Source organism: Astyanax mexicanus, chromosome 1, assembly GCF_023375975.1.
Source record: "Astyanax mexicanus isolate ESR-SI-001 chromosome 1, AstMex3_surface, whole genome shotgun sequence".
Lineage (NCBI taxonomy): Eukaryota > Metazoa > Chordata > Actinopteri > Characiformes > Acestrorhamphidae > Astyanax > Astyanax mexicanus.
The window spans coordinates 119,007,988-119,028,621 of NC_064408.1; the positions used below are offsets into that span (position 1 = coordinate 119,007,988).

Genomic DNA, 20,634 nt, shown 5'->3' on the forward strand with positions numbered 1-20,634 from the left:
GTATAATTTCACTCTTTGCTGAGCTGTTATTTCGCTGCAGCGTTCATTATGGCGGTGGTAAAGACGATGAATGGTTTTACCCTAGATATCAGTCTCGCCTTCTTCACAAGCAAACCAACAAAAACACACACACACACAGACACACACAGACCAACCAGGGTGCAGGCAGGCGGGCTGGCTGGCTGGCTGGCGTTAATGCACCTTAAACTGAGGATATTTTAGAGCCCCCTCCCCTAAAATAACACCTGGGGTGTTCTAGGCTTCTTTGGTTTCTCTTTCTCGCTGTTGAAAGGGGCAGCGTTTGAGCGTGTGAGAGTGCTGCACTGCTGGAGCCCTGTCATTTATAAGGGGACAAACCAGGTGTGACAGAATGGAAATAATTCATCAAGGATTGGATGGTTTGATTATGCTCTGAGGTGCTTTTCTCCCTCACCTCCAACCTCCACTGAAGCACTGGGTGGGTTAATTGGTCTCAGAGGGCCTGTGGGTATATGTTGTTTCAGTCCTTCTCTTACTCTCCTCTCTTTCTCTTTACTCTTCAGTCACAACGGTGTGCACTGTACGTACGCATTTTCGTCTTTTGTACAAAAAAAGCACCATTCGGACCACCCTCGTTGACGCTGCTCTACAGACGCTCTCTCGCCTGAGCAAAGATTTAGTCGTGCTGCCTGACAAATTGGAGGCCAATTAAGCAGGAATCTCAAACACTGAGATGTGGCCTGATTGAGAAATCATGAGATCGAGAGATCAAGAGAGAGAGAGGTGGTGAGGGGGGCTATCTGCTTGTGTCTGAACTAGCTCTGAAACACACCTCGACTTCCTGCAGTTACTGGCAAGACGTCGACATGCGCTACTTTCATTTCAGGGGACTGATATAGTGACCTATATGTGCCCTACGGCACGACACGTTTACAAACATCCTGCTGTCAGAAATGACAGGAGGGCAGAACGAGGCTGCGCTCATCGCGCCCGAGAACAATAGAGCACTGCGGCGTGGGCAGTGGTCATATATAGTCAATAAGATATGAATCATATTATGCTTTTTCAAATTATTTTTTGAAAAGTTTTTTTAGGGCAAGACTTTCACATGCACTACTTTGGTTTCAAGAGAATAAGGTCAATCAAGTGAACTTTGCATGCGCTAGCTGTTACAGTCAGTAACAGCTCAAATATATACATATATATATATATATATATATATATATATATATATATATATATATATATATATATATATATAGATAGATAGATAAAATACAGCTAAAATATGCCAATATAAACCAGTGTACTATGAGATATTTGTCCTCTGATTAAGATATAAAAAACAAAAAAGACAATGCATGCATCTGTAATTTTTTCGCCTTGGGTTTTTCATGAGTTCCAATTCTCATGCAGTTCTGATGCACTACTACTACTACTAATATATTTTTTCTACAGGACTGACAGACATACACTCATATGCAGAAACGCAAGCATATGTTAACTCTTGTTAGCTTTTGTTCAGGCAAATCTTTTTTTATAGTAGGTATGTTTTCTCACACTAATCACGATGCTGTATTTCGAATTGTGCTGCAACTAAGCACCTGCCTGTTCAGGGCTGGTTCTAGGCAAAGGCTGAGGGGGGCATTTGGCCCCCCCAAAAGAAGCAATGCGATGCAAGTGCAATGTGAAGAGACTTCCTTGCTTAACTTGGTTAATTAATTAGATGGCTCACTGCATGTATTTTATTCTATAATGTTTCATTCAATAAATATACACTGTTTCAGGAAATGCTGTAATGCGATAAAAATCGTTTTCTGTTGAAGACACGTGCAACATTTTTATAACTTTACTTCAAGCATCAATTTTAGCCATTATCATTAGCTCTGGCTTTGAAAATATGACTATTTTGCAAAAAATATATAACTATCAACATGCTTATCCATTGTGTGTCCATTGTTCTACTGCGAAACAGGGCTGACCCTGTTCCTGTCTTTCATTTTAAAACCAGCACACACACGCACGTTCGTTCCCCAGTTCAATAGGCTTGTGGCGGGGGACTCAGAGGAGATCGCTATCTCTCGACGCAGTGCCGGCTGGCTGCTATCGCTGTAACGATCACAGTGGCAAGTGTGAAAACCAGGTTAAGTCATGCCAATAAGAAGGGTTAACCTGTTTGAGTGGAGATCAAGGCGCCGGGGGCTGGTTGCACATTAGTGCGACTTTACCGAAGGAGGTCCACAAAAAAAAAGAGAGAGAGAGAGAGAGAACACACAAAAAAAAAACACATAAACGAGAAAAGAAGAGGGGAATTAACGCTCATAATAGCTCCTTTGATCTTAAACAGCACTTACAAGAACTGGCAGTGGCAGTGACAGGAAGAGAGCTGTGGCTCGGTTCTGCGAAATAGTGACCAGACAAACCGCGCTAATTCTACCCGAGGAGAACGAGATCACCTGAAGGAGAACAACAACCCGAAATTGTCGCCTCACTCGCTGAGGTATTAAAAAAAAAGAAAAGAAGAGAAAAAAAGAAACGAGCGAAAGGTTAAACGATGCAGACAGAGGAGTGTGCACCAGTTTCTCGTCACTCCTCAACACTAATGAAGACGTTTTGTCTGTGTGTGTCTGAAATTGATTACAGGCTTTGTCTCGCACTCAATATCAATATTACCTGTATATATATATATACACTACTACTGCTGCTTCAGGTGTGCTGCTGCTGCCTGTGCTTCTATAGACAATATCGCATTCATTTTTTTAAAGAATATATATTATTAACACATATGTGCATATCTTTATATATTCAGTATTGCTTCAGAAATGCTGCTGTAGTCTTTACCTGCATTTTTTTGTCGTGCTTGTACAGAATATGCATCATTACAATTTAAATTGTACCTAAATTGCGTTGCTTGTGTTTGTATGTATGTTTATTTCTATATTGCTTCAGAAATGCTACAATAATCTTTGTATTTAAAGTGTATTTATGAACTTGTACAAAAGATTAATAAGATTTACATTCATTTCACATCAATTTAGCCTGTATGAGTGTATAAATATCGCTTCACAAATGCTGCTGTGATGTATTTCCATAATTGTGCATATATATCATATAAACTGAACATATAGTTAGTATATATTTGCTATTTTCTGAACTTTATCTGTATTTCTGTGCTTAAATAGAAAATATATATCACACTATTTTACATATATAGATCAAGTACAGATGTATGTATATACAACACTTCAGAAACACATTTGAACTTGAATACAATATTGAATATAATATTAATTAAAAATTAAAAGCTATTCAGTATTTATATGTGTATATAATGCTTGAGAAATTAATGCTCCTGTAATGTTTGAATGCATTTCTATACTTGTATGAAAGATATATAATAATAATATTGCACATATATTCAGTACCTAAATGCATATGCATCACTTCAGCAAGTACAGAAGATATATCATAGTAATATTTCACATATATTTAGTAAATATCCCTTCAGAAATGCTGTTTAACTGTATTTCTGCAGTCATACAGACATATTTACATACTATATATATATATATATATATATATATATATATATATATATATATATATTATACCTATATTCAGTACAGGTGTATAAATATAATGCTTTGGAAGGCCATATTTGAACTTGAATATGATATATGTAATATTTTTTGCACAGATATTCAGTACATATATGTGTATATATCCCCTGAACATGCTGCTGTAATGTTTAAATGCATTTCTTTACCTGTATAAAAGATGTATCATAATAATATTTCACATATATTTAGTGAATAATCTTTCAGCGAGGCTGATTAACTATATTTCTGTCGTCATACAGACATATTTACATATAATATATGATATATACATTTACATCAATTTAGAACCTAAAGTATATATTGCTTCAGCAATGCTGATGTAGTCTGACTGTATCTCTTCTTTGTTTGTACAGAAGACAGAATATCATATTTCATACTTCTATGTCTGTATAAAAGATATATCATATTAATATTTCACTTCAACTCAGTGCCCTTATGCGTATATATTCCTTCAGCAAGTACAGAAGATGTATCATATTAATATATTTCATATTAATATATATCCTTTCAGCGAGGCTGTTTATCTAACTGTATTTCTGTAGCCATACAGACATGTATGGTGCATGGTACATGATATGATACTGTATATAATTTTACATATATTCAGTGTCTATTTGTGTGTGTATATGTGTATACATTCCCCTCATCTATGTTTGTCTATGCTATTTGCATGCTTCCAATGCAAAAATACTCTGTAAAAGTCACTTCTACACTACATTTTTATATTTTACATGTATTTCCTATACATATATTGCTTGATCAAACATTTTGCATGTGTTATAGTGCAAATATGAACAATTTCCTGTATTCTTAGCACAAACTGTGACTTTTTTTTTTTGCATTTTTCCAGTACAGAAGTGCTGATTTTAACACAGCGGTGGCTTGTACAGTGCGTACATTCAGAGGTATGACTGATAAATGAGACGTGAAGTGTGTAAGACGCTGCAAAAGTAGCAGTGCCCACTCATCCCTCAGACCGCACTGGCATTTCCAAGAAAAGAACCGCGGGATTCAGCCAAATCCCGGAGCAATGCTTTTCTTTTTCTACACATCCATCACCCGCCGGAGCTATGTATAGTGTTTATATGTGTGACAGGGGGGTTTTAAGCCCCTGCCGGATGAGGGTGGACGGCTAGATCTAATTTAGACAGAATAAGGTCTGCTTGATAAAGTCTAGTGCTGTCGCTTCGTCTGCGTGCAGAAAGCATGCAAGTTTGCAAGAAACAGACAGACAGACAAGTTGCAAACATAAAAAATGATGTATATATCCTATAAAGCCATGCAAATATAATTGCATATATAAATTGCATGCTTTTTTAGTCATTTTGAGCTGTGTTAACTTACCTACACATTGTTGATTTAGCTAGTTTAACACTACCAAAGCTACTGTGCACTTTTTGCTTAAACATAACTGTGCTTAACCCTTTCAGACTGTGCATGCATTACAATGGACATCATGTATTTTCTTATATTTTTCAAACGTTTTGTTGCCTGTAACACTAACTGAGACACTAATTGTTTTTAAATCAGAATAGACTTAAAAGTTTATAAGCCAATGAAACAATAGCTCAGCCTTGATCACTGCACTGGAGAAAAAAAAAAAAAAACAGCACTAGAGCCAAAATTAAATAAACTAAAAGACCTCATTTAGAACACATTTTTTTCATGTTTGTTTATTTTAGTGTTTATTTTAAGGATGGCTTGTGAACAAAAAGGTCAATATCAAATCTAACATAAAATGTTAAGCACAGGCTTTCAATCCAATAGACATAAACCAAAAAAACAGTTACTTTATTGTAGTTAATTGGATTTCATTTAATGTTAATACAGATTTTATCTTATAATATATATAAAGAGTGTTCCTTTGTGCTATCATAAACTTTTCTGGGTGATTTGTGCTTTTTTATTTCGTTTTATTAGCTAAATAGATACGATGCACAAATGCTTATCTTGCACATCTGGAAGACATTTACTCAGGACACACAGGTTTGGTCCCTTATTCAGCTTATGATACTCAGGACAGGTATATATATAAAGCAAATACATAAAGACATAGAGATGTTTGCAAAAAAAAAATGCGGAAATGAAAATGAAACTAAACTAAAGAGACTTTTGTTTAGTTAGAGATTTAATGCATTTTTTTTTGTTATTATTATTATTATTATTATTATTATTATTATTATTATTATTATTAGATATGGCTTTTCTCACGCATTCTGACAAGTTAAAGTGTGATTAACTCATACAGCTGCACTGCTTGTACTATTAAACATCTAAAAATGGATTAGTGCTTATGATAAATTGATGAAAAAAACTGCATTATACTGCTTAAAAAAATCTGAAAATGTATATAAATAAATATACACACATATATAAATATAAATATTCTAATAACTATTAACTATCTTTAATTACGAGATGTTTGGATTTGTTTTGAGTTTGCTGCTTTACCTACCAATTATTGTCCTGATTACTTTTATCAGTATAAGCTATTGATTTTGACGAGTTTTAAATGAATAAACAATGAAATAAAACAGGATTTTTGGCCCTTTGAATCTTATTTGCATTACGTTGCTTACAATTCATACCCTTGCAGTGACTCTCCCCTTTAATTCTATTAGTATAAACTGATATTGATGATAGAGAAGTTGTGCTTATAATATTAAGATCAAAATGCAATAAAACAAGACTAAAAGCTAAATTAAAAAGCATGACTACATAATAGCAATATGTTCTACTACTAACAGTTAATTTTACTTAATAAAAATAACTTTTAAGGCTTAGTTTGTGTTGCACTAAGTTAGGAGCATCACTTTGCATGGATGTATGGTACTCTTGACTTCTATCAGTGTGACACAAAAATCTTGAGCTGAAAAATCTTGAGTTAAATAGCAGCAGAACAGCATGAGGCATTAATTCTTGAAGTGCTTATAAAAGAGAAGTGTTTAAGAATTGAGTGCACACCTTTTTTCCTGGCCTTATCTATTCTTTATCAGGCGATTGATGAAAGAGGACAGCAAAGGGATGTGACAGTGAGGGATGGAGGCTCGTCAATAATGGAGAGAGCTTGTTTTGGGAGCAGGTGGTGTTTTCTTTCTGCCTTAGTTAACGTTAGATAGATGTGTGAAGGGGGGGGCTTCAGTCACTAACTAATTAACTGCCAGCTAATTCATTCACTTAGCTAGTTAACTAAGTAAGTGTGAAGATGTTTAACTAGCTGTTTAACCGGTTTGTAGTAAAACGCAGCTCAGATTAAAACCAAGCTAGCCTACACCTGTATAAGTCCAAGTAGACGTTAGATGTTGATGACAACTGAAGTTAACGTTAAAACTCAATGCGATGCAATGCCAGCCACTCACTTCGTGTTTTGTGTTGTTCTTCTTCAGTTTACCTCTCTTTTCTATCATAAAACCATATCATAAAATAACTTTTATCAATAATATTAGACGTTAGACGTTATCAGCAACAGACGTTAACGCTCAATTTTGTTGAATTAACGATATATATATATATTTTTTTTTCTTCTCCAATGCTCTGAAACAGCGTTTATGTCCGATGTCAGAGTTTAATTGTTTGTAAACACTGACTGATTGACTGATACGTAGATTTAATATGGGTTTAACGTTTATACGTTTTATATGTGTTGCATGTATTAAACTTAAATATGTGCAAACATACAGTGTAGAAAGTTCAATTTTAATAATATTGACAACCATTACTATTATTATACTTATTATAATTTATATTATTTGTCGCAAGCACCTTTCTCATAAAAAACAAAAGCATAAACGTTTAATCAATGTAAGAATTTCAGCACGAACTGATGCATATGAGGCAGTTTCAAGTAACCTGCACGTTTTTTAATGTTTTAAATGTTTTACCAATAACAACTTAAAACTTCAGAAATTGAGTTTAAACGCAACCAAAGAGCAAAGTGCAACGTCAACTCAATATTCATTTCACCTTACACGTGCAAGTTAATGCTTAACTTGTGATTTTCAAAGCCTTAAAATAAACGTTGAATCAAAGTCATAATTTCAACTGATTAACTGACGCCTATGAAGCAAGCAGTTTTAAGTAACCCATTTAAACGTTGTTTAAATGTTAAACGTTTTTCCATCAGCATCTTAAAAACTCAACTACTTAACTGTAGTTAGGTTAAACGCAACCAAAGAGCAACGTCTATTCGATATTCTTTTTTTTACCGTACACCTGTAAGTTAATGAACGTTTAAAGTCCAGGCATCGTTTAACGATACCTTAGACGTTAGACGTTACCTGTAACAGAGGTAAACGCAAAAAAAGAAAAAAAACTTAACGTAAGCTTAACTAATGCTTCAACTAGACGTTTAGCCACTCACCTTTCGTTTTGCGTTGTTCTTTCTCGTTTTTCGCAGCTTTTTTCTCTTCTTTTCCCATCCAAAGCTGACCGGCTTCGTCTCGCCTCGCTTCCCACCTTGACAGCTTCGGAAAAGGCGAGAAAACTCCTCAAAATTAACTAAATTAACCAAAATAAATGAAAATATAGCCGCAGAATCGCGAGGAGTCCGTTAGAAAGCGACCGTTACTGGACGCCAACGGTCACTCGCGCGCGCTCAGTTCAAATTCAGTTCGAGCTCAGTTCAAAATCAGCAAAGTTCGGAGGCGCGCGGCGAGGCAGCGCGAGAAATGCGGGCAGCGCGGGACCTGTGGTCCGGGATAGAGCTGCCTGCGGGAGTGGGAGGGGGTGTTAGGGGACTGGAGGGGGGCGGAGGGGCAAGAAGAGGGGTGGGATGCGGGGGCAGGTATGAAAAAATGAACCGCCCCGTCTCCGCCTCGTGCCAGCTCTATCGCTCTCTCTCTCCTTCTCTCTCTAGACCTCACGCGTCTGCTCTCGCGCGTGCCCCACTTTGATCTATCTCGCTCGTGCTGCGCTATACTACTCTCTCCGGTGGTGTGATGTTGTTGTTGATTTCTTTCCCCACCCGTTTTCCACACAAAGCCCCGCCCACCTGTTCCGCGATTGGTCAGGAGTTTGTTCTCTCTGTTTTGTTTTGTTTTTTTAGAAAGAAAAACCAGGATGATTGACTAATTAATCAATCATAGCAATAACAGGGGCGGGGCTTACCTGATAGATAGATAGATAGATAGATAGATAGATAGATAGATAGATAGATAGATAGATAGATAGATAGATAGATAGATAGATTTATCTATGTAAGAAAGCACAGTAAAGAATATAAGACTATAAAAGATGCTAACTGAGAACAGCATGAAAATTAACTATACCTCATAAGATATAACTAAAAATAAATTTTTTTTTTTTTTTTTGATAAAAAAGTCCAGGATGATTGACTAATTAGTCAATCATTGCAATAGAGGGGCGTGGCTTACCTGAACATCGGGTGGAACAGATAGATAGATAGATAGATAGATAGATAGATAGATAGATAGATAGATAGATAGATAGATAGATAGATAGATAGATAGACAACAATCGTACAGTAAGATAGCACAATAAGGAATATAAGAATATAAGTAAAATGCAAATATATCTGAGTCTCTGCACAAATGATCTTCTGGTGCAGGTGTGATGGATCACAGTATAAACCAATAGGGAGTCGGAATGGTATATGTTTATACTTCTCTACATCCAGTCACAATCAGATTCACTCTATCTGGATGGAGAGATTTATCTGGATAGGGGTTTTATTGAAGGATGAGAAGCCGGAATGAAAACCAACTGAAATGAAATAGGAGTAACGAGAACAAAAAAGTTGTCTTAAAATATTTGTATTTTATTACTTCTCTACGATATATATCACAATTCAGGGCTTACGATGCCCCCAATGGATTAAATGTGATGTAATCCATCACAATTGGATAAACTGTATTTGATGGTACAATACAAGGAACATTGCTGCAAATTATGGCACATTCTAAAACTTGCATATATTTATCTTTTTCAGTGTTAGCCACGCCCCTCTACAATATATTACATCATATCATATATCTTCACAGCAATATTACACAGTTTTCAGCAGACATGATAGATAAGGAACTTTTGGACGAGAACATCAGAATACATGTGGGGAAACAAACCCGCGGGAAAACCGCACGCTTCAAGGAAAAGGGGCGTGGCCAAGAGGGCACACATTCACACCAAATCTTGCGTGATGAGTTTAACTCGGTTTAAATATTTAAATATTTAAATCCACTGCGCTGTCACTGACTTTCAGTGCAAAAATGCTGATTATTTCACGCAGTTACACAGTGCACAGGTGAGTGAGTGCAGATGTGAGCTTCAGCAGGTGTGTGTGTGTGTGTGTGTGTTATAACACCGTTGTGCTCCTACTGAACCAGAAACTGCTCATTTCTCAGCAGAGCAGAAAACCTACTACGAACAGGAAAGCAACGAGCAAATTAAAGCTGTAGCTTATTTTTCTAAAAGGGTCATTTTACTGACAAACTTTGTTATTATTTGGTTTAAAAATATTACAGTAAAATTTAAGTATTGTTTAAGATGCAATGAATAATTACTGAAGGGTTTGAGGTGGAGTTTTTATCATTTGTATTATATTTTATTTCATTTTTTATTTTATATATAGTATATATATATATATATATATATATATATATATATATATATATATATATATATATACAGACAACATTTCTTCCAAATTGTCATTTAGAGCATTTATTTGCAGAAAATAAGAAATGACTGAAATAAACAAAATAAAAAGATGCAGAACTTTCAGACCTCAAATAATGCAAAGAAACCAAATTCATATTCATACAATTTTAAGAGTTCAGAAATCAATATTTGGTGGAATAACCCTGGTTTTTAATCAAAGTTTTTATGCATCTTGGCATCATGTTCTCCTCCACCAGTCTTACACACTGCTTTTGGAAAAAAAAGCAAGTTCAGCTTGGTTTGATGACTCTGGAATACAATCTTCCCCCTGTATTCCAGAGGTTTTCAGTTTGGTAAAATCACAGAAACTCATCCTTTGTAAGTGGCTTTATATAGAGCAGAGAAAGAAAGAGGTAGTATTAAATATAAAAAGCACATTATATATTATTCTTTTTCATTTTCCTTTATCCTTTCTTTCTTACTTTTTAAAAATATTATTTATTTTTTAACTTTTGCTTATCTTGGTTATTTACTTATTAATAAATGCTCCGGTTCATTTATTTATTCATTTTTTGCAGTATGTGGCATTGTTTATTAATGTATTAATGTATTTGTCCATGAATATATCATTTATTTATTTATTTATTTATTTATTTATTCATTGAATTGAATGATTTATTTACGTACTTACTTGCTTATTCATTCATCAATTCATTTACTTGTGTAATTTATTCAGCTCCATATTTACTTATTTCGCATATATATAAATATATCATCATGCATTCATTTACCACCTATTTCTATAAATAGCATTTATTTATTTGTTTGTTTATTTGTTTGTTTGTTTGATCTCTATTTATATTTATTCACTTCAACAATTGCTTCCTCTTTACTGATGTGTTTATTTCCTTTATTTATTGCGGATAAATGCTGTGAGCTCGGAATGAAGCCTTTTCAGAAGTTGCAGTCCCCCTTCTCTCTCTCCCACACACACACACACACCTGTTGGTCAGCTCTCTAGGTTTCCGCTGCTTGTCTCCGTGCCGCAGTGAAGGGAACAAAAAACAAAACCCTCAACCCTCAAAAGCCCCCTCCTCACCATCCTCACCCCAGTTTCCCACTCACTCACCCCCACACCGACCCCCCGACCCACTGCTGCTGTGTAGGCTGAGCTTCATCCTGTGGAAACAGGGTGAGGTGGAGGTGCAGAGCGTCCAGCAGCAGCAGAAGCAGCAGCAGCAGAAACTGGGTCACTCTCACACCACTGCGAGGAGCATCTGTCCAAAACACACTTCAGCAGCAGCATCATACCTCACACCTCACACCTCTACATAACCTGAGAGTCCACTAATCAACCTCTCCTTCTCTCATTCTCCGTATTATAATGCAATATATTATTTTTATATAATTCATTGTAGATTTATTGTAAAGGGTGCATTCACTGCAAGTGTGTGAATTAAGCATAATTGCAATTGTTGCAAGTAGTAAAAAGTAGCAATAGTATATATTATATACTCGATATACAGCATATTTGCATTTTGTTTTTTGCAGTATATTGATATATTTAGTAAATGTTATTTATAACTTATCATCAGCATTGGTTCTTATCATCAGCTGACAAATGGATATATACTGTTATATATGTTCTAATTCATATAACTAATAAATTGACTCATTTTGAGTTACATTACCTCCCCCACTTTTTACCCATGCTCTAAACTCATACACCTGCCATGAAGCAGTAAAACATTTACTCAATATATCAATATACTGCACAATCCAAAATGCAAATATGGTGTATATAGAGTTTATAATATATACTATTTACTATTACTGCTTTTTACTATTTGCAAAAATTGCATATATGCTTAATTCACACACTTGCAGTGAATGCACCCTTTATTTCTATCAGCAATAAATCATATCAAAATAATGCAAAGCATAATAATAAAATGCATATATTGTACAAATTTATATATATATATATATATATCATTGCTGTCCATAAAAAAACAAGTATCTCCATTTTTGTCAGTTTTTAGTTTACTACATAATTTGAACAGACAAACTGTCCCTTAAACTGTGCCAAAATCTATTGATAAATGGACCAATAGAAATACTTTAAAATGACCTGAAATAAACTCTTTTTTTACATTGACTACCATTGAAAGTTTAAAGAGTTTTTTTATCTGTTCTGTAAAGTTGCTGTTTTGGAGATAATTGTTTTTCATTGGACAGTGACAATATATTATTTGTGCTATTTATTACATATTTTGACACTTTACTGCACCCTTTACTTCTATATATACATTTTTTTTCTTTGCACCAGGAGTGGCATAAAGTTATCCAAAAGCAGTGTGTAAGACTGGTGGAGGAGAACATGCATTAAAAACTAGGGTTATTCCACAAAATATTGATTTCTGAACTCTAAAACTCTAAAAGTTCAGAAATATGAACTGAACTGAACTGAAATGAATATGAACTTGTTTTCGCTCTGCATCTTTTTGGTTATTTCAGCCATTTCTCAATTTCTGCAAATAAACACTTTAAATGACGATATTTTTATTTGGAATTTGGGAGAAGCATTGTCTGTAGTTTATAGAATAAAACTACAAGGTTCATTTTACTCAAACATAAACCTACAACAATTAAATACTACTACAAAGTCTTAATTATGGGACATTTTGCCCATTTTAAGGTGCAAAAATTATGTACAACTTGCATTTGTGCTTGATTTGCACCCTGCATTTCTATCAGTATGGTATCATATATCATGCATATTATATATATATATATATATATATATATATATATATATATATATATATATATATATATATATATATATATATATATATATATATATATATATTGTACACATATCTTACACAGTATTACAAATATATACCATTACTAATGTTTACTACTAGACATTTTTAATTATGGATTTCTAAGATCTAATCTTGCAATGATTCATACACTTGCAATCATTGCACCATTTTACTTGTATACTTTTGAAATGCAAAATAGATGTAAAGATGTAAAACAAATAATGTACTTAATGCTTAAAAAAGTATACTAAATGTACACGTACTTTTTTTTTGCACAGCTTTCACTAATGACCCAATTTCTCTCTTATTATCTCACGCTTTTTTTTTTTTTAACTCAGTCGTTGCTCCTTATCGTCAGGTTGGAGCCGTTTCTCAGAAGAGCGCACACAGCCGTGGTTTTGGGACTCCACAAAAGCCATGTTAAACTTTTATCTGTCACTGTTACACCTCTGCCCTTTTCTCTCGTTCCCCGTATGAATCACTGCCCTGCGTTGATTTCAGTTGGTGTGATCTGAGGAGAGCAGCAGTGAGAGGGGGGAAAGCTGCAGACCGCACTGTACATTAAAGCAGCCGGGGCTGAATTCTGTGTGGTTTTTTAACATTTCTACAGATTTTACATTAAGAAATCAAATCAGCACACACTCTGAATGAGCTGAGGGGTTGTGTGGTGCCTTCTGTGTCCACAAGAGGGGGCTTTAGAGTGAAGCTCAGCTCAGAGGAAACGGTCAGGCTCAGAGAAGGGCCAATCTGGGGGGATAAACGTTAGCCGTTAGCGTAATTAGCTTGGTGCCTTACTCACAGAAGGCCCCAGAAATTCAGGGGGACCAGGAGGTTAAAGAGCACTGTGGATAAGAGATTGTGATTGGCTGTAGATAATTCTACCAAAATTATTTGTTAAAAAGGTCATAATTATTATTATAAGAACTCACAATCAAGAGTTTTCTACATAGTTCACCACAAAAAGCTCCATCCATTATTAAGATAGTCTAGAAAAGTCCAAACCTCCACCTCCTGTTTTAGAACATGAGCAGTTTATTCCATTTTGATACTCATAAATAAATAAATGTGTTGGTCAATGCAGCATTTGGTTTTGCTGAACTAAGAAACTAGGGTTAAAATGGGTTAAGAGCTTTGTTGAGCTTTGCTTAAGTGCCCACAAGTTTCACTCATTTAACCCTTGTGTGGTGTTTTCGGGTCTTTTCGGGTTTTTTGAGAAAAACATATATCAAAACACATTTTCGATAAACACACACTGTACCCCCCCCCCCCCCCCACACACACACACATTTATATTACATACAGTATGTTTGGCCAAGGGTTAATAAACATTGCTTCATTTGTAAATTTGAAACTAAACAAATTTTCTACTCATATCTTGAGTTTAATTCATTTTCTTTTACATTTTATTAAAAAACTAATAAAAAAAAGAGTAGCACTTTTTGAAAGAAATGTAACATAAGAAAGGTAAAGGGCAAATATTAACCATGTAAGCTGTTTATATTGCTTGCAATTTAGGTGAAGCGAGCATGTGTAAAGCATTTTAAAGTAGAATTGCTTAATTTTGCTGAATTAAATACAAGTAACAAAGTAACAAAGTTACCATGTAACTACTTAGTACTTAGGGACACTTATTATAAAGTGGGACCAGTTATGTTAACTTAATTAGTTCAGTAAGAAATGCAGTTACACAGTTTTACACTGCAGCAATGGCAATGACCACAGGGTTGTGTTACTTCAGTTACCACTTCTGGATGCTTAAACAAGACCCCTAACAACCTTCTCAGCTTTCTTCAAGGGTGTCATAACATGAGAGAAATCATAGTTCAGTTACCAAGTTCTATAAGCTGCCATTGTCGAGCCATTGATGAAGCTTCCTTCTGTAGCTTTCTAATCTGCAATATGTGAATGTACTGTATGTGTATTTGTTGTACTGCATGAGTATAATTAATGAGTTAGAGTGCTTATATTTATGATACACACTGACACAGTCTTGAGTGTCATGAGCTATTTATATATCTATTTGTCACCCCCACCCACTTCTGTTAGTACCCTTGATTTTCACCTTCAGCCCACACACGACCACCTACGTCCTGTTTATGAAGAGTCATCAAAAACACTAATCACCAGCAGGTAATGGTGATAATATGTGCACATTTGACCAGAAATGCATGCTTGCACTTATATATATTTTATATAAAATAAAGGTGCTACAAAGGGGTTTTTGAGTGATGTCGGGGGGCAGGGATCACCTTTGGTTCAATAATAAAACAGGGGCGGGTTTCCTGACAGCTTTATAATGCTTTGTACTTAAGATTTATTGTTAATTTAAGAATGTTTTCCAAACCCTTGTGTTACCTGCATCCATTACAATAGACATCATGTATTATCTCTTTCTCTTTTATTTTTTTAATGTTTTGTTGCACATAACACTATTTGGGAGCTGATGTCCATCAGAATAGACCGGGAACCAGCCAATGAACGAGTTTATAAACCAATTAAACAGTAACTTGGCCCAGGAAAAACAGTACTGAAACTAGAGCCTTTGAATGACAGCAAAGTAACAACTATTTTTTACTGATTTAATATAATTTAGAATACGTTTTAATCATGTTTAATACATTTTAACTGTTTAGGGACAGTTTATGAAACAAAAAGGGTCAATATGAAATACGAAATATTACACACAGGCTTCCAATGCAATGGTAATAAAAGAAAACTATTAAATATATTATCTAATTGGATTTATTTGCTATATGAATTGTAACTTCAAGTTACAGTATTAATATATTTAAACAGGACTATAGTTACTGCTCTTGAAGTTTTTTAGCACCTCATATCCAGAGTTTTGGGAGTTTTAATGAGTTTTATTTTAATGATTCTGTTTCCAGGACTGATTCTGGGCTCATCTGAGGGATGAGAGGAACTTTTCTCAGAGCTGTGGATCAATTGTGCAATTGTGCAAATAGTGTTATGTGCAACAAAACATTTGAAATTAAAGAAAATACATGATGTCATTTATGCTCTTGTCACTGTCTTGTTGCCAAAAGCAAAATCAAATCCTTACAGCAATGCTCCATAATCTAGTGGATAAAAACTCTAATATCGCAAGGAACAGAAACAGGAGCTCCTCAGATAAAGTGCTGTTCTTATTTCTCTCCAGGCAGGGCAAAGGTATTAAAGACTATTTTTGCTGCATTATCATCTATTTATACATTATGACATAATATATTTCAGTTAATATCTCTCATATTGTGTGAGCAGACGCAGCGTCAGTGCAGGGACGCATGATTATGGCGGTGTTGGTGTTGTTGTTATTGTAGTAGAGTACAGAGATGCAGTGGGTGTGGAAGTGGTCGTGTGGGTGTCTGAGACAGGAAGCATGTTTAATTGTGTTGACAGTGCTGCACTTTCCCTGACGCAGATCAGATTCTGCCCCGAAAGGAAAGCAGAGTGTCGAACTGAGAAGAATAAGAATGAAAATAAGAATAAAAATGAGACTAGGGAATCAGGAATGGTGGGAGGTACTAGTAACTTGAATCAATGGGTCAAAACAGTATTAATATAATATGTCTTCTGAGTCCACAAATTAGTTGCTTAATATCATGCAAACAAGATTTACTCTGAATGAATTTTTACACATTATACACAGTTAGTTACGACCCTTTAATGTGATTGGCTGAGAGGCGTTCTATGAATGCTGCCATCAGCCGGTAATGTACCTTAACCAAATCTCTCCATGTATACAGTATTACTCCACCACATGCAGGTAACCTAGCAACATTGCAGCGCTTACAAGCCAAACAGCGCAGCTACAAACAGAGCAGCAATGGAACTTTTTTAACTCGCTGAGTTTTTATAACCAAACAAATCATATTTCCTCGTCCTCTTTAACTTAAAATCTTTTTTAATAAACAGTGATAATGTAACTGTGGTATAATCACAATAATACACTTGAGGTTCATGCTATAACATGTAATATTGGCACTGCTGCCTATATTGTAATATAGGCAATGGAGGCAGTTAACGGAAAATGTTATAAGAACGTCCAGAAACTTTTAGAAAAGGTTCCAGGTTCAAGGTTAGCCTGCAACATTGCAGCAATGGTTGGTGGATGGTGTGGCGCAGTGGATAACACCACTCCCTGCCAGGGAGCTAACTACCACATTGCATGGGAGACTCTGGTTCAATTCTACATTGAATACTGAAATACTGACATTTTTTTGAGGCTGGTAACTCTGATGAACTCATCCTGTGCAACAGAGGAAACTCTTGCTCTTTCTTTCCTGTGGTGATCCTGATTAGTGCCAGTTTCATCATTTTGTTAAAATATGGATTAGAACATTACTAAATTAGAGCTATTATTCACTGTATACCTGTAACTCTACCTCTACACAACTTTACAACTGATGCTCTCAAACCCATTAAGAGACAAGAAATTCAAGTAATTAACTTTTGATGAGTTCAGCACAGCTGTTAACTGAAAGCCTAAATTCCAGGTGACTCTACCTCATAAAACTGAATGAGAAAATTCAGCCAAGATGTGCAAAACTGTCTAATCTAAGCAAGAGGTGCTACTTTGAAGAATCTAAAATATAAAACATATTCTGGTTTGTTTAACACTTTAGTAGTTTACTAAATAGTAGTTTGGATGACTTTAGTATACAGGAGACGGTGCGAGACCCAGATTAGGAAGAGTATAAACTCCCCCTAAAATGAATGTTTACAGCGAGCAGGCCGTGAGTCCTGAACTGCGCTGCGTCTTCATGGCGCGGGAATGCTTTAATTACAGCCGTTATTTACAATAGAGGGCAATTTGTCTAAAAACAGAACCCCGGTGGCGACAAGTGGGGCGTCAGGTCTATTTGTGGAAGGTCTTTATGATGTTGTTATTGTGGGGAACGTTTACTACACATGTGAATGATCAGCGCTCTCTCGTCATTTCTTTCACAAAACCCCCCGAAAGAGTCCAACTTACTCACAACCCGCAGGGTACTGCTCTCTCTCTCTCTCTCTCTCTCTACCTCTCTCTATCTCTACCTCTCTCTCTCTCTGTTTATCTTTCTCTCTGTATTTCTCTTTATCTCTGTTTCTCTCTCTGAATTTCTCTCTATCTCTCTTTCTCTGTTTATCTTTCTCTTGGTATTTCTCTCTGTCTTATCTCTGTTTCTCTCTCTGTATTTTTCTGTCTGTATTTCTCTCTCTGTACCTCTTTTTTCTCTCTCCATGTCTGTATTTCTCTCTTTCTAAATGTCTCTCTCTCTGTTTTTCTCTCTCAATGTCTCTTTATTTCTCTCTCTATTTCTGTATTTCTCTCTTTCTTCATTTCTTTTTCTCTCTTTCTCTGTATATCTCTCTGTATGTCTCTTTATTTCTCTCTCCATTTCTGTATTTCTCTCTGTATTTATCTCTTTCTGAATTTTTCTCTCTCTGTATTTCTCTCTCTATGTCTCTTTATTTCTCTCTCTCTTGCTTTTTTCACTCCATGTCTGTATTTCTCTCTTTCTAAATGTCTCTCTCTCTCTGTATTTCTCTCTGTATGTCTCTTTATTTCTCTCTCTATTTCTGTATTTCTCTCTTTCTAAATTTCTTTCTCTCTTTCTCTGTATATCTCTCTGTATGTCTCTTTATTTCTCTCTCCATTTCTGTATTTCTCTCTGTATTTATCTCTTTCTGAATTTTTCTCTCTCTGTATTTCTCTCTCTATGTCTCTTTATTTCTCTCTCTTGCTTTTTTCACTCCATGTCTGTATTTCTCTCTTTCTAAATGTCTCTCTCTCTCTGTATTTCTCTCTGTATGTCTCTTTATTTCTCTCTCTATTTCTGTATTTCTCTTTCTAAATATCTCTCTCTCTTTCTCTCTCTCTGTATTTCTCTCTCTATGTCTCCTTATTTCTCTCTCTATTTCTGTATTTCTCTTTCTAAATCTCTCTCTTTCTCTCTCTCTCTGTATTTATCTCTCTATGTCTCTTTATTTCTCTCTCTATTTCTGTATTTCTCTTTCTAAATCTCTCTCTTTCTCTCTCTCTGTATTTATCTCTCCATGTCTCTTTATTTCTCTCTCTATTTCTGTATTTCCTTTCTAAATCTCTCTCTCTCTCAAATTCAAATTCAAAGTTCAAAAGCTTTATTAGCATGACAAATATTCACATTTCTCTCTCTCTCTGTATATCTCTCTATGTCTCTTTATTTCTCGCTCCATTTCTGTATTTCTCCATTTCTGTATTTCTCTATTTCTGTATTTCTCTCTTTCTGTGTTTCTCTCTCTCTGTATTTCTCTCTTTCTGAATTTCTCTCTCTCTGTATTTCTCTCTCTATGTCTCTTTATTTCTCTCTCTATTTCTGTATTTTTCTCTCTCTGTATTTCTCTTTTTATGTCTATTTATTTCTCTCTATATTTCAGTATTTCTCTCTGTATGTTTCTTTATTTCTCTCTCTACTTTTGTATTTCTCGCTTTCTAAATCTCTCTCTCTCTCTCTCTCTCTGTCGCTTTATTTCTCTCTCTAGATCTGTATTTCTCTTTCTCTCTATATTTTTCCATCTTTGTATTTCTCTCTGTATTTCTTTCTCTTTGTATTGCTCTGAATTTCTCTCTCTGTATTTCTTTAACTTTGTATTTCTCTCTCTCTCTCTCTCTCTGTATTTCTCTCTATGTCTCTTTATTTCTATATTTCTCTTTCTCTCTGTATTTTTCTCTCTTTGAATTTCACTCTCTTTTTGAAATTCTCTTTCTCGTGTGCAGAGAAGCAGCAGTAAAAATCTCAGTCTCTTGATTATCAAACCTGGTAGAGACAAACCCCAAAAGATTTTAAGGTGTAATTGCAGAGAAAGGTGGCTCAAATAAGTTTTGATATATATTGAAATATATATTGCATGTCACAGGTTTTTGTTTCATTTTCATTTGATTAAAATTGTAAAAATTATGTATATTTTTGTTCCACTTCACAATTATAAGCTATTAAAATCTCAATAAAATACAGTACGGCCCAATCAGAGGTCTATCAGGGACAACCCCAAAGTACAAGGTCTGAGACAGGTCAGAGACTAGAGACAGTCCAGAGCAGGAAATAACTAAATAAATAAAATAAAGTCCCCTCTGCACACCACATCCTGCACATAATTTAAACATATATATATAGTACACAGGAAGCCGCGCAGCCCTCCACAATAACTACAGATATCTTTTTTACAGAGCCTATTATTATTATTATTATTATTATATTACATAACATAATATTATATTAGTTAAATTAACCTTTTTAAAAAAAAGCTTTTTACATTTTAGAAATAGAATCTAATTCTGTTTTGATGATAGATCTTGTCCTAAGATTTCATATCAGTATTACAGAAACCTAAAATAAAAAATGAAGTACAGAAATATACTTGAATATCTCAAATGAGATCAGAGGTGTGTCAGTAGTGTTATTAATGAAATGCTTAGTGTTATTAAAAATGAAATGATACCAGTGTGGTGTGATGGTCAGTGGTGCAACAGTCAGTGCTGTAACAGTAGTGCAATGGTCAGTGGTGTGACAGTCAGTGCTGTGAAAGTGTGTTGTAATGGTCAGTGCTGTGACAATCAGTGCTGTGAC

The 20,634-nt window shown here is 35.0% G+C and overlaps 1 protein-coding gene across 2 annotated transcripts in view; it reads right to left on the bottom strand.

Moving 5' to 3' along the window:
* LOC103038899 (DNA-binding protein SATB1) overlaps positions 1-8,452 on the bottom strand; it is a 108,047-nt gene extending 99,595 nt beyond the window's left edge. Inside the window, exon 1 of one of the 2 annotated variants that reach the window (XM_049467562.1) lies at positions 7,960-8,452. The gene's annotated coding sequence lies outside the window, so the exon portion shown is untranslated. Of the gene's footprint in view, positions 1-2,151; positions 2,194-7,959 lie in introns of those variants that run through there. The other variant, XM_049467563.1, reaches the window with a different exon arrangement.
* Between the last annotated feature and the right edge of the window lie 12,182 nt (positions 8,453-20,634).